Raw genomic sequence first — 15,203 nt, forward strand, 5'->3', positions numbered from 1 at the left:
ATATTATTTCCAAGAATTCTCCGAATTTTACGTTATCGAAATCATTCTTCCTTCGAAGAAAAAAGAAAATATATAAATTACCAGAAAATATAATTAACTGCTGCTTTCAATCCATACGAGTGGCCTACTAATTAAACCATCTTGTAGAGCGTGTCATCGGTAGTTACAAGGAATTATGAATCATATTTTATTTATTTATGCATGTATTGTTTCAGAGACCTATTATCACTGTAATAACATTAATATCACGTCTTCATTATGGATATTTTTTCCAGGTTATTCATACTTTCAAGAGCCTGAGTAATTTGCGGTATCGACAAAAAGAATCAAGGCTATCGTCGATATGCCTCGAGAACTTCATTCAGTATTAAAAACCGTGTCGACCAAAGTCTAGATTACAATCATTCAATTTTATTGTGAGAAATCTACTGAATAAATTCCACCTCACTGTTGTCAAAGATACATGAAGTCCTGGTATAGTCTCTTGAACATTTCTACGCCTGAAACTAAGAACTTGCGATATATGGTCTTTAATGAAATGAATAAAAACACTTTTGTCTAATTACCACTAGTTAATTTTATCTGTACGACTTGTTTCGGGTTTAACCCCATTATCAAGTATAAAACTGAAACGTGAACTTTGAAAACTCGGTTATATCGGGAGTTTTCAGGTAAGATGTAAGGACTGGTAGTTGAACGAACCAGGGTGCCAACTTTAAAATTCAACACTGAAGATTATGAAACTGAAGATTATAAAAGTTGTTAAACTTATAAATTCGAGAGTAGAGACCTACATAACTCGAGTTGCTCGGTTAGGGGTATATATTTCTGGTTTTTAATTGATTTGTTAAAAAACCAGAAATATACAGGGTATTCCATATTCGATGGTCTGTTAGACGAATCTAAAGAACAAAAAAAGATGGAAGTTCCAAATTTTTTGTAATCGATGTAGATGGCTGTGATCTATCGTTTGAAAATATTTTCATCGCCGCATTGTTGCCACATTTACATGTAACAGACATCAACTTGGAAATTTCAAATGGAACACCCTATATATTATATCATTTTTGAATTCTGCATCGAAATCCAAATTACTTTTGTGAACCATATTCTATACCTATCTCTCACCGTTTATAAAATATTAGTTATTTTGTAATTTTAATATTTAATATCGCATGAATTACCCAATATATCGAACTCAAATTCTGGCAACATTGAGATAAGGTATGGTGGTCTTTATTTTCGAAACTCAAATCTTATTTCATACAAAGTGTCTGAAAAATACGTCTCAATTTGTATCTTTGAAAAACGATCTTAACTAATTTTTTTCAAATGAAATACCATATATATTATTCAATTTTCGAATTTAGCCAACCAATGTGAACAACTTTGATCAACTATGTCCTATACCTATCTCTGGCCGTTTATGAGATATGAACTATTTCTAAAAAAATTTACTCCTATGCAAGCACAAAATTTCCAATAAAATCAATAATCGAGTGCATAATACACACACTCTCAAAATTTCAGCTTTGCGCAAAAATGGCGTAGTTCTCGAACCTTTGGAAATTCACTCCTTTAGATTGAAAATTGACAATCTGAGAACAACTGAATTTCGGCAAGGATAATGGTGTATGATCTAAATCATATTTAAACAACAAAAGAATGGATTTGACAATAACATGTTTAAATAGTTCGACTGTCATATTGAATAGTGAAGATTGACACTAATAATTATTCGAACTCTGAAAATCCTAAATTCGTTTTATATTCATTTATTTCACGCGAGGGAATATTCAATCGTCGAAATAATCACTTCTGGGCTTCAGAAAATCTCTATTTCATTAGACAAGGGGGATTCCTACAAAATTCCAGTTTTATTATTTTTTGTTTGCTCACGGATGATGAAGTTTCTTTTTGCTTTTATGAAGAAAAGTTGAATTCCAAAAAATATTTAGATATTTTGAGATCGACTATGAGTGATTTTCTAGACAATTTGCCCCTGAACTTGTATCAGAATTGTTGGTATCAGTTGGATGGATCAACGGATATGACTCCCCTAGATTTTTACCTTTGGGGAAAAATCTAAGAAAGGGTATATAGAACACCTATCAATACGAAACAGAAACTGAAAGATCGGGGTAGATGTGCCTTCAAAGAAATCGACCCGTCAGAAATCCGCAGAGCCATGACTGATCACATAATAACATCAATCCATCAATGTTTACAAGTGAATGGTCAGCATTTCAAGCATCTGAGCTACTGAATTTTTGTCATGTCAGCTTCAAATGTCAAATAATTGCGAAGCTAGTATCACAATAATATCTCTTGTTTTTTAATTTAGAATTAATTTTGTTATCAATTTTATTTTGGAAAGTGTTCGTTCCTCTGCCAAAATTGTAATGTTTGTCATACACCCAGTATGGAATTCCATTCATGTATTCCATTAAACCTTTCTGAACTAATATAAAGTTATTCAATGTGTTCAATAAATACATTTTTCACCGAATTTTGTATTAAAAGTGTTATATTTGTATAGAAGCAAAAAATTATAAAAGAATTCATATCTCATAAACGGTCAGGGATAGGTATGGGATATAGTTGATCAAAGTTGTTCACATTGGTAAGCTGATTTCGAAAATTGAATAATATACAGGGTGTTTCATTTGAAAAAAATTAGTTATGGTCGTCTTTCAAAGATACAAATTAAGACGTATTTTTCAGACACTCTATATAAAATAAGATTCAAGTTTCGTTCTGAAATAACAGCCACCATACCTTATCTTAATATTGCCAGAATTTGAGTTCGGTGTATTGTGTAATTCATGCGATATTAAATATTAAAAATACCATGTTTTCGTCAAAAAAAATCAGAAAATAAATAATATTTTAAAAACGGTGAGAGATAGGTAAAGAAGATGGTTCACAAAAGTAATTTGTATTTCGATGCAGAATTCAAAAATGATATAATATGTATGGTGTTCCATTTGAAATTTCCAAGTTGATGTCTGTTACATGTAAATGTGGCAACAATGCGGCGATGAAAATATTTTCAAACGATAGATCACAGCCATCTACATCGATTACAAAAATTTTAAACTCTCATCTTTTTTTGTTCTCTAGATACGTCTAATAGACTATCGTATATGGAATACCCTGTATACCCCTAAACGAGCAACTCGAGTTATATAAGTCTCTACTCTTGAATTTATGAGTTTAACAACCCTTATAATCTTCAGTGTTGAATTTTAAAGTTGGCACCCTGGTTCGTTCAACTACCTGTACTTATATATTACCTGAAAAATACAGATATAACCGAGTTTTCAAAGTTCACATTGCAGTTTTATACTTGATAATGGGGTTAAACCCGAAACCGGTGGTACAAATAAAATTAACTAGTGGTAATTAAACAAAAGTGTTTTTATTCATTTCATTGAAGTGATTATGAATTACCACAAAATTCATTACAAAATCACCACAAAAGTCAATCAATCACACATAATATACGGTCTTCTTGAAATCATGAGATGTCTAGAATTTTGTATCAATTTTGCAGGCGGCTTCAATTAATTTCATATTATTAAGTCACCAAAATCAAAAACTTCGGTCAATAACTCAAAATGCAACCTAACTCTGTACTCCAAATACATTAACTCCACATATTCCACTCATTCACTCGTCGATGATCTGAACTGGTCTCGAAACTACGTTTCGCGTTACGATGGTTTGGCTTGTATGTGATGTTGATGTTCAGGGGTTTAAAGATATTCGTTTGTTTTTTGGTTTGATGACGTCACTCATTTTTGTAATGCCGACGAAAATTTCAATATATTCGACATCCCGTTGTTACAAGATCCTTTTCTGTTCGGGAAACTTGGTGCATGTTGTGATGGTAACAATATGATAGATAGCACAGTAAATTATTTCTTCTTCAAATTACTCCATCCCGAGCAACTTGTCTGCTTGATTATAGCGTATTAATCTGGGAGGATCATCACCAGTGTAGAGAGTCAGTCTTTGGAGAGAATCTAGACTGAACAAAATTGTTTTGATTTTCCAATAAATATTAATCTAGCGTATCATTGTTTGACCTCTGTGTCCGTAGCTGGTGAACAGCGGGAGGTTTATCGTACTCGTAAGACATTTTTCTAAACTATATCCATCCAACGAACCCAAGTAACTCAAACAAAGATAGATGCGTGATCAAAGCATGATCACCACGCATATTTGCATCAATTGACTAAAATAAACAGCCTCTTTACGCTGGCCAATCAGATTTAACTGCAATCGACTGCCGGAATTCATCATTTGTTAACGCCTGTAGTACATACGTATACGGTATTTTGACGTTTAAAATTTTCAAAACGTCAAGTACTGATACGGCTCAAGAAACTGCTTATTTGCTCCATCTAAAAAATCTTTCTTTACCCATCCGCATATTAATAAAAAAATAAATAAAATTTCAGTCGTTCCTTAGTGCGACTCTGTGCAAGCAGCCTTGTCTGGGAGATCACGTGCACTATGCATGATAATGTTTTGGAGCATTCAGATTCAACTGCAATTGGTTGGTGGGATTCATCGTTACAGAATATCGGAGTGGTCAGTTACGTTGTAACGCCTGTGGTGTGTAGATATACGGTATTTTGAAGTTTGACATTTTCAAGATGTCAAGTACTGATACGGCTTAAGAAACTGCTGATTGGTGTCCCTACACTCAATCTAAAAAAATCTTCCTATACCCGACCGCATAAAAAAAATTGGTTGTTCCTTAGTGCGACTCTGTATAAGCAGCCTTGTCTGGGGGATCACGTGCACTATGCATAATAATGTTTTGGAACACTCTGTTGCTTGGTTGGTCTTTTCGTAGAAGTGGAAAGATACCATTGTTTGCAACACTCTTGGCATGCTCAAGTATATTCCTTTCTGTTCGTTTTATATTATTGTAGCATCTGATTTTTATAGATTTCTTCGCTTTCAGATATCATGCAAGATTAATTTCACTTCTGGGACAGCAAGTACCTTGAAGACTTTTAGGTTGATCGCGATTATAGCGATTCAATATCGAAACCACTAAAATCATTAGTGTTTTCAGAGACTAATATTGGAGTATTGAATTCAACCCACTCAGTATTTTCACAAGTTCTAGTGAATTTTAGTTGTTTACATTATCGTTTTTTGTCGGAATATTTAATAGAATTCATCAAAGTAGGTGTACAGGTATGCTGTACATTTCCAATTTGGGACAACCAACAGTTGGTCAACGAGCGGGTCATTAATCTGCGTGGACGCATTTTATGATATAATCCTCTTCCGCAAAACATATTTTGATACAGCTGTTTGTGATCCGTAAGTAATTTTTTAAATATCGACAAGCACTACGTAAAAGTTGAAGAACTTTCCAAACAGGTGATTTTCCACATGTAAATACTACGGATTAACGGGAATCAATTTCATATCGAAATTCCTCTAAATCTATCCTTAGAAACCAGTTACATGAATGCTATGACGGAACGTAGACCGGATAGTAGTTTCAACTTAATTCCGTATGAAATATTATTTAATCCATGATTGGATGTAAATAATGTAAATACTACTACCACGCTTCCAAATTTAAAGAATATTCCAGGCCCATTGCTCGATTTTCTAAGGAATCGTAAATAATTTTTGAACTTTCCATATCATGAGGAAAATCATTGAATTATTTTTTTTCACTACATAAACAAAATCGTTTTTATGGAAAAAATAAGAATTTTCTAATTTTTTTACCAACATTTCCTGAACTAGAGCAAATTTTAATTCCAAAAACTAGCACCTCTCAGAATAACCAGAACTGCAACTCTTTTCTCACATTCTAGAAGTGTATTGCAGTCTTGGTGATTGGGAAAAGTGCTTTTTATTGGAGTTATTCTATGCTAGAGGTTCCAATTTTACCTTTAATTATCTTCTTTTGGTCAACAAAAAAAGTCCTATACGTTTTTTCCGTTTTCAATCCTTTGAACACAAAATAATATTTTTCCAATTTTTAAACATTTTATGAAATATAGCAATAACGACAAAACTGCAATGAAAAGTATTTTGTTTAATTTCTTGGAAGCAACAAGAAAAAATGTATTAGTTTTCTTCAATATTTCCAATTTTTATTCAAAGTTTTTTCTTGCTGACCAAATTCACTTAAAAAAATATCATCTAGGTATTCATTTTAGGAGAAAAATCTCATATATAAATTTCAAACAACAATTCCTGAATTACAGAAATCGTGGCAATTACGTTAATAAATTAATTTGTTTGATATCCTGAAAGCAACAAAAAAGATGTCAAAAATTTCCTTGATATTTTCAGTCAAGTTTATGAAAAAAATATTCTGATATTTTTTGTAGAACTCATTGAAAAGAATAAAATTTCTCTTCTGCTAGTTCTCTTATATTTCCAGTCATTTCGAATATAATCGAGTTACAATTTTATTTCTTCCATATTTCTCATACTATCATAATGAAGAAAAAATTCAAAACATTTTTGTAGACCTTCATATATGGAAAAGCACTGAACACTTCTTTTTCTTTTTGCGATTACCTTCAAAATTGATAGGTCGTGATTTTAAATATAACCGCATGTCTGGTGGGAATTTAAAGCTGATAACTATTTTGTGTCATTAGGTATTCGACAGATAAATTTTGGATACGACAAACAGATAGACAGACAGACAACAAAATTAGGTCAGTTATCGTTTGTTTGTAGAATCTTGAAACAATTATAAAATTTCTAATTACTAATTACTAGTCTGGAGGACATAGGGCAAGAAAGGAGTGGAGGCCCCTAATTTTTTTGCTATAAAAAAGAATAGTTGTTCAAAACTGATAACTCTAACATATAAATATGAAAAAGGGAACACGATGGGCACCTCAATTTTATTTTTATAAAAGTTGAATATTCAACTTTCCGCTAAGATAATTGAAAATTTTCGAAATAGGGGAAGCGGGCGAAAATCGACACAATCGATAGATAGTGTCTTTTAAAAATTCACATTAGATGATTCCGTCAAATGATTTTGAAATTTTGGGCTCAAAGAAATAAGAAAATCCGTTTTTCGGATTTCTTCCACTTATTTTATTTCTCTTGTACACATAAAAAAGTATTGCCACTGAAATGCTCGATCGAATCAATTAATTGATAATTAATGGAAAATTAGGGCTTTCTGATATATCTATAACAATATTATTATGTTTCTGCAAGTATTCTCAGTAAAAATGCAAAAAAAAATTTGGGAAGAAAAATTTAAAAATTGCTGACCCGTCAAAATTTGGATATTTTTATTATATTTATTGTGGGGGCCCCTATCCTATGGAGGCTCGGGAGCAGTAGTCCCCTAAGTCCGGCTCAGACTATGTTGTAGTTTTCGTTTTATAATATATAAGAGATATAAGATATATATATATATATATATATATATATATATATATATATATATATATATATATATATATATATATCTAAAATATTTATTACTGTTCCGTTTTTTGTTGTGAAACTGGCATTCATAATCATTCAAACGATAATAAAATATTTTTGAATTCTAGACGGCAGATATGAATGAATTAAATAAGTCTTTGTTACAGTAGAAGGTCACTTTATTAATTACCACAGAATACATATTTTATAAAAACAATTTCAACACTTACTAGTATTGTAAGTAGAACTTCATCTAAAAATAATACAAACGTGATTTGTGGATATTTTATCAGATTTGCAATATTTATTTTCGAATTAGCGATCTTCGGTAGACTTGTTGAGGAAGTAAAAAGTGGGAACTAACCGGACAAGTTTAGCATACAATTATCGGTTGGTGAATTAACAAAATCAATCTAGAGTGAAGGAAAAAAAGACAACAGATGCTACTTTCTAGTTCTGAAATAATTTGAATCGATAGACGAAAACTTTGCAAATAACTAATATTCTTCAGATGTATCAGAAACATATTTAATGTTTGTGACAGAAGCGAAATTGGTAGGACCATCCCGCTTCGTCGAATTCTTCCCATGACGAAATGTGACAGCAAAATCTTACGTCACGAAAACTCAACCGAAACTCAAGCCAATCTTATATACCAAGTTTTCGATATAATGACAATTTTTAACATAATAGGATGTTTTGTAACCCATGAAAACCAAATTTTCGATATAATGACAATTTAACATAACAGGATGTTTTGTAACCCATAAAAACCAACTGAACAACCCAAAAAAAACTCGCCAATACAGTTTATTGCATGATTTTTACTATAAAAGGGTTTTACCAACACCTCGACACGTGTTTCGCTATACAATAGCTTTCTCAAGCGCTTGAGAAAGCTATTGTGTATAGGTTTTTTTTTACCATTAATAGTAGTTTTTATATCGAATGGCGTCCATGTATTCGTTGTTTCAAAATATTATCAATAGTCAATAGACGATCATAAACATTGTTGTGATTTTATAGAGAGGGAATAGTTCCAGAGCCAGAGTGTCCTTAATATTTTTGTCTGTATCCTGTACCCTGTTGCCTAGTTTTATCCTTCAAAAATATTAACTTCAACTTCAAATCATAGGAGTTATAGTTTTTGTCGCGTATAGGTGTAAAAACTCCGCATTTATTTCGCATTTTACTTTGAAAAATATTACTTTTCTTGCCGATGGTACTTGGAATAATCAAATTCTTATTTTGCTATTTATAATATATTTTTACCAAGATTTGGCATAAGCCTAATAATCAAATTCAATCGTTTCAGTGTGAACTTTCATTTCACTCAAAACCCTGAGAGAAAGTTCCATTGCAAGATATATATTCTCAATAACTTTTGTAAAATTTAATTTACACTTTTTTTTCAAAATAAACTGATACTAAAATTAATCTGTTTCTAATATAGTTCAAGAAATTAGTATAATGTTTATCTTATTTGAAGAAATCTATTTTATATTTCCGTATAGGTCAGAACTATAAGGAAAATCTGGGTGTCACACCCCTCTTCATTAAGAGGATGACCTAATTCGCACTAATTTTCAATAATTATTGAACTTGTAATGATTTTCTTACACTAATTAGGTATAAGATTACAACATGCTTCAATACTTTGCTGCTATTATAGAGTGAAATAATTTGTATCAATTAGTTTTGGATGAAGTAAATATCGTTTACTTATCGCGGATACTTCCACCCTAACACTTATTCATCTGGCCAAACCCATGAGTGACGTTACATATATGGAATAAACAAACTTTGAATCACCTTTGAAAGTCGATTATCTACGAACACAGTCAATTTTGTTATTCAATGCAGAGTATTTTACGTATTATAGTAACAAGACAAGAAAATGTTCACTGAGTTGGTTGTGAATATTTCATATGTTTCAAGATATTTACACGGAGTATTCTCAACTGACAGCTAATTATATGCTAAATTATGTCATGAATCTAACTAAAATATAAAAGTAGTCATCCCAAAGTGAACACAGAATTTGACCATAAAGAGGACAAAATTAAGTACAGAAATTAGTTATGTGAACGACACAATTATTAAATTTGCCTATGTCATGAAACGAAATATATATTACGAATGCATTTTCGCAAGCCAATACCAAAACTGAAAATTACTCAACAGTATTATAACATATTTTGCGCAAGAAGCTTCTATAACTCGACAAATATTAGTTACTACTTGCATACATTGTAATTATTATTATCTTTGAAGTGCCTCACATACAAATGAGGGTGACATTAGATGTTGGCAAAAACTGAATAGGAAATGGAAAGTGAAAAAGGTTATCCACAGTGACAAATTTTTATTTAATTTCCAGGCAATGAAATTTATAAGAACTTGTTCAGTGACGGCACCTTTTCTTGGACCTGTACAATATTCTACTTTGGAAAACACTGGACTTTTAACTGAACGGTATATCTCACCTAAATGAATGATGCCGATATTCAACTTTGGACTTCTTTTAGACAAAGTTGTCAGTCAATGACTTGTTTTTAGTTTAGTTTTGTTTGAGATGGACTACATGCTATGGTCTCTTCAGAAAGTCCAGTGACTTTTCAAAGTCAGAAACTCATCAGAGGTGACAAAGTGATTTCAATCTGAAAATGAGAAATTCGCAGATACTTGTGAAAAATCTAGATGTGTTGATACTGGTGTCGGTAAGATTAAATGAACGATATTGTACTTAGTTCCGTGTTCTCTGAAGATATTTTAAGTAACCGTTTGACCCCTATCATGTTGTTTTTAAAATTTATAAGAGTATAAGGCGAAACACTAATATCCAGACACGAATTCGCAGGTATATAATATTACAACCAGAAACCGATGTCAGTTTTTCAAAAATTATTTGAGATATGTGATAGAATTGATCGATACTTGATGAAAATCCAGAACTCATGCAAGTAACACTTTATTGTGAAACTAGTTGTTGCCCACGATTTCGCCCGCGTAGAATATGGTTTATTGCAATAAGTTTCGTGATAGACAATTTTAAACAAATAGTTACAATATTTTTTCATTAACCCAAAACTTCCGGTTTTCAACTTCAAAATTGACGAAATTCCTGATTCCCTTTCTTGATGCTTATTTACTCTACCTGCATTTACTTACCTGCATATTTCAAGATTCTAGTTTCAGTAGCTTCAGCTGTACGTTAATATAAGAGTATCGTCAATCAAAATGTACCCACTTATACAATATTGAATAGCATCAGCAAAAAACCGAAAAGATTAGAATGAAATACATCCTACTCCTACCAATAAGTATAATAAATGCGTGAAGTTTATAAGGATGGATGAATGTAATGTATGGATTCACTGTTTTTACTTTTGCACACCTAAACAGCTCAACAGATCCAAATGCAGTTGATATATAGATATATCATGACCTGGAAAAACACATAGGGCAGGTTCCCACGGTAACGCGGGTACAACAGCGGGGAACAGCTATTATTGTATAAGAGGGTACCTATTGATTGACTGCCACTCTCATATTAACGTACAGCCGAAGCTACTGAACCTAAAATCTTCGAATATGCAGGTAGGTTCTTTGTATCGGGTAAATAACCATCAAGAAAGGGAATCAGGAATTTCCATCCCCAAGGGGGAAAAGAGGGGTTCCACGCCAAGATAGCTCTCTCAGGGAGCAAGAATTTTTTCGACTTACTTAATACTCATCGTTATATTATGACCAAAATTACACAAAACATTTGTAAATTGTAGCCTATATGTTATTCTGTATATTCTGTATAGGCTGTATTTATGAAAAGTTCAGTCATTTAGGCGTAAAAGAGCCACAAACATACCATCCTCACAAACTTTCACATTTATAATATTGGTATGAAGTACAATTAGTATAATATTATAATGATAGTATAAAGTATAAATTTTCCCTAGACAGTTTATGAAACCGCAACACGTGCTTTGCCATACAATAGCTTCATCGAAAGTTATTGAATAAGTTACTTGAGCTTTCAGCTGCTATCCGAAACTTAGATGAAAAGGAATCAATTAATTGCTAAATTGCGAAAGAAATACCTACCTTTCAAAAACTTGTTGATAATCACGCGACACTTCGTGATCTTCAAAGTGGTCAAACGTTAGCAAATGATCACCACTACGTGATCTTTTACATTAAGTCATATGTGTGGCTGATCTAGAGAAAACTTTAAACGGTGTATGAACCAAGGATTTCTCCGGAAGCTTTCTGTCTATTAGGCAAGTCGATTACTGAGTGTTTGAAGTGATAACGTCGTATGGGAGGGTAAACCGCTTCGTTACCTAACGCGTAACGGCATGAGTTTGTCTGGCTTTCCTTTCTCTCACGCAAACGTCAGCGGAAGGCAGGCTCCTCCTCTCTCATCTCGTCGGACAGACGATCAGTGTTAAGTGCGCGTTGGACATGTACTGTTGTCAGTATTATGTGAAAAGTAGCCTAAAAATGATGATACTAATTTTGTGTATGTACATTATTAGTATTATTATTTAATCGTACAAGAGTAACATTTGGCATATGGTAGCTAGAATATACGTACATATATGTAAACATATACATTTTCACAAAACAATCAATAAAATATGTTAATAATAAATAACCTTTCCTTACATCATCATATTGAAATACATAAAAGTTGAGTAACAACAATAGCTTTTCTCAAGTTAAACGATTTCAATATTGAATAGTTCAACTTATAAGTTTAAGTTATCACTTCTGTCGGGCGTCCCGAGACGCACACGTTTTGTTTTGAATTAATGTTTGTGTGATTCTTGATTCTTTAGTCATCGCCTCTGGTATACTGGTATATCAAGTAATTACCTGCCTGAATATAACTTCTTTTTTGACTAATACCATGACAGATATCGGATTGCATCCGATAAATATTTGTGCCAGTTTTCTCACAGACAAATTCTTTAGGGCATTTTTGTAAAAGAGACAATTACTCTGAAGCTTTTTTGATGGCTCGGTGAAAAATATACAAAAGTGTAATAAAGGGTAAGTTGAATAGTCCAACCCAAAAAGTAAATACAAACTGTATAACGTAATTAAACTCAAGTCAGAGTCCAGTTAATCAATGAATACAAGGTACTGATTTATTGGACATTTTCTCAAGTCTAACTTTGTACCACGCAGTTATTTTATTCAGACGCTTCTATAGGTTCTTTAAAGATTTGGATCCAAATATGTTCAAAATTTTTGGAAGGTTGAAATCTTCAATACATTCAATAATAATCGAAGTGAATCTTTCAAATTGGACTTTTCACATTAACAATTTGCACGTTAGTCTATTCAATTTGTAACATAAAATATGACCAATTCTATAACAGATTATCACATTTATATCCAGTTTTCCTTATCAGTAACTATAGTGAAGCTATTTCATTATTAGAACTAAAGTTGCGGAGTTAGGTCCTACTTCCCAAGACATATCGCAGTTTCACTATATAGTGTGTTCATTAGGCTCATCTTTTGATAGAAGTCTCACTAGCCATGAATCGTTTGACAAAGTCATGCCCGCTTTGAAATTATCAAAAATAGGTTAAACTGCGTGTATTAGATTTCGTTCGAAATCGCGTAAACTTAAAACGGGATATCTTGGATTTTTTCACTCTAGAAGCATATTTATTCCTTTCTGCTACAATTTGTAACGCTTGATTTCCTGATCGAAAGCGATAACAACTAATAACAATTATTTTATCTCGGAACAATGATGGTAATGAAGCAGGTTGCAACCTCAATACATGCATCGGTAAACAGACTTACCATAAAAAATAATCATTCATAATTCCAAACTGTTTTATTGTGTTTGTTACTGTATGAAATGAGCAGATTTAGTATTTACTCCCACTGCAAAATCCCACTGAGAATACTTGAAATTTTTCAATTGATAAACAACAAACAAGAGGTTTCTACATTCATGTTGATAAACGTTTCGTTTTAGATATCAGTGCACATCATTGAAAACTTGAATTCCAAATGGTGAATGGAAGTTTGTCATATCAACGTTCCTAAATATTTGAGCTCTTATTGAAGAGAATTACCTAAAAATGTGTAAACTAGAGTATTTGAATTCATTCAAATAACATCTCAAATATCAAGCAATTGAAAACTCTAATGACACGCTCCAAATGTTATACTGATGGAAGTCAACTAGATAGATATACACTCAAGAAGAAGGTTTATATTATGTAAAATCTATTTTTTTTTCAGTGAATTAGTTGAAATATGGCGATACTATCCTCGAGAAATCGAGGCGGTTTCGCTACCCTGCGAGTTTTCATCGAAAACACTGCCTAATCACTTTGAAATATACCAAAATAATTCACAACCTATTGTTCTTCTTTTATAGGTTTAAGCAAAAGTCAACGATGGCGTATGTCTATCTTTCAAGGGGCGGTTATTTCGATGGATTCGATATTACTCCTTAGCTGGTTATGAACATGCCTGATGAAGCTATTGTATAGTGAAACACATAATGCAGTTTTGTAAACTGTTAGGTGAATATTTCACAAAAAATTGAATAAGTAATCCAATTTAACGAACTTCAACGAATATAACAATTCCAATTGAGGAATTCCAAAGCACTATTCTTAGATCTGTTCTGAATTCAAGCCAACCTCTGTTGGCTTTTTGCTTTTTGTAAATAATTAGTTTAATAGTCATGGTTATCCAATCAGAATAAAATGAGATATAATGACAGAAATTAGTAATATGGCAACTTTAAAAAAAGGAAAATCGGCTCTTTCAAAGCAACATGTGTGTGAAAGAGCTGGGCATGTGCTATGGAAAAGCCGGGTTCCTCTTTAAAAAAAAACCAGTCTTTCAGCAAATAAAAATTACTTAATAAACTATTTATCTGTTGTATAAATCTTCTCAAACTGTAAAATTGCTTCTTTCTGTGAAAATCAGTTATTTATCAGTCTTATATCACAATCTTCCAACAATCTCAAGCAATATAATGTATATTTTTTCAATAATCAGTCTCCATTATGAAATGATTAGTCGACTAGAAACCTTGTAATGCCACAAGGCTCTTCTTTACAAAAAAAATAGCATTTTAGCAATAACAACCTCTTAATAAATTATTTATCTCTTATAAAAACCTAATCAAACTTGAACATTGCCTAATTCTATTAAAATCACAGTTATTTATCAGTTTCAATTACAATCTTGGGCATCTTAATACAATAATTTTTTTTTTGATTAACAAGAAACATTTTTGACAAAAGAAATTTGTAACACCTTCAATGCCACAAGACTCATATGCCTAATCATCACAAATTTTTCCCAATCAATCATCACATACTTTTTGGTCCTACGCCATTCGTTTTCGCAGAATTGTCAAATTTTTGTGGATGGCAGCTATTCAGTGTTGCCATACAAGCATTAAAATTAAATTATGGAAGGATTTTGGTGGTAGAAAATCACAATTTGTTCAGGCCAGTCTCAACTCGCCTGCACTGTAGGTTAATGGACTGACACTTATCAGAAAACAACTACTCCCCTGGCTAATACTACGAAGGGTGTTGGATTATATCCGACTGATAGGTGTCAGTCCATTAACCTACATTTATTTACCAATATAGGGGTTACAAACAGATTAACAAATCCAATAGAGAACCCACTTTATAATTTTAGTTCAACTGGGCTATGAGAAAAAAGAATGTGAATTTTAATTTTTTGTAAATTAAATTGGACAA

General features: G+C 32.1%; 1 protein-coding gene across 3 annotated transcripts in view; it reads right to left on the reverse strand.

Annotated features, from left to right (window-relative positions):
* The window catches only part of LOC111509205 (uncharacterized), a 64,981-nt gene that overhangs the window by 37,823 nt on the left and 11,955 nt on the right, over positions 1 to 15,203 (reverse strand). The window contains exon 2 of one of the 3 annotated variants that reach the window (XM_074184040.1): positions 11,548 to 11,940. The exons of the other annotated variants lie outside the window; for them this stretch is intronic. The gene's annotated coding sequence lies outside the window, so the exon portion shown is untranslated. The remainder of the gene's footprint in view (positions 1 to 11,547; positions 11,941 to 15,203) is intronic. 3 annotated transcript variants of the gene reach the window in all.

The sequence above is a fragment of the Leptinotarsa decemlineata genome, unplaced genomic scaffold (assembly GCF_025532065.1).
Source record: "Leptinotarsa decemlineata unplaced genomic scaffold, Ldec_3_MD MMD2_tig00026354_RagTag_RagTag, whole genome shotgun sequence".
NCBI classification, from domain to species: Eukaryota; Metazoa; Arthropoda; class Insecta; order Coleoptera; family Chrysomelidae; genus Leptinotarsa; species Leptinotarsa decemlineata.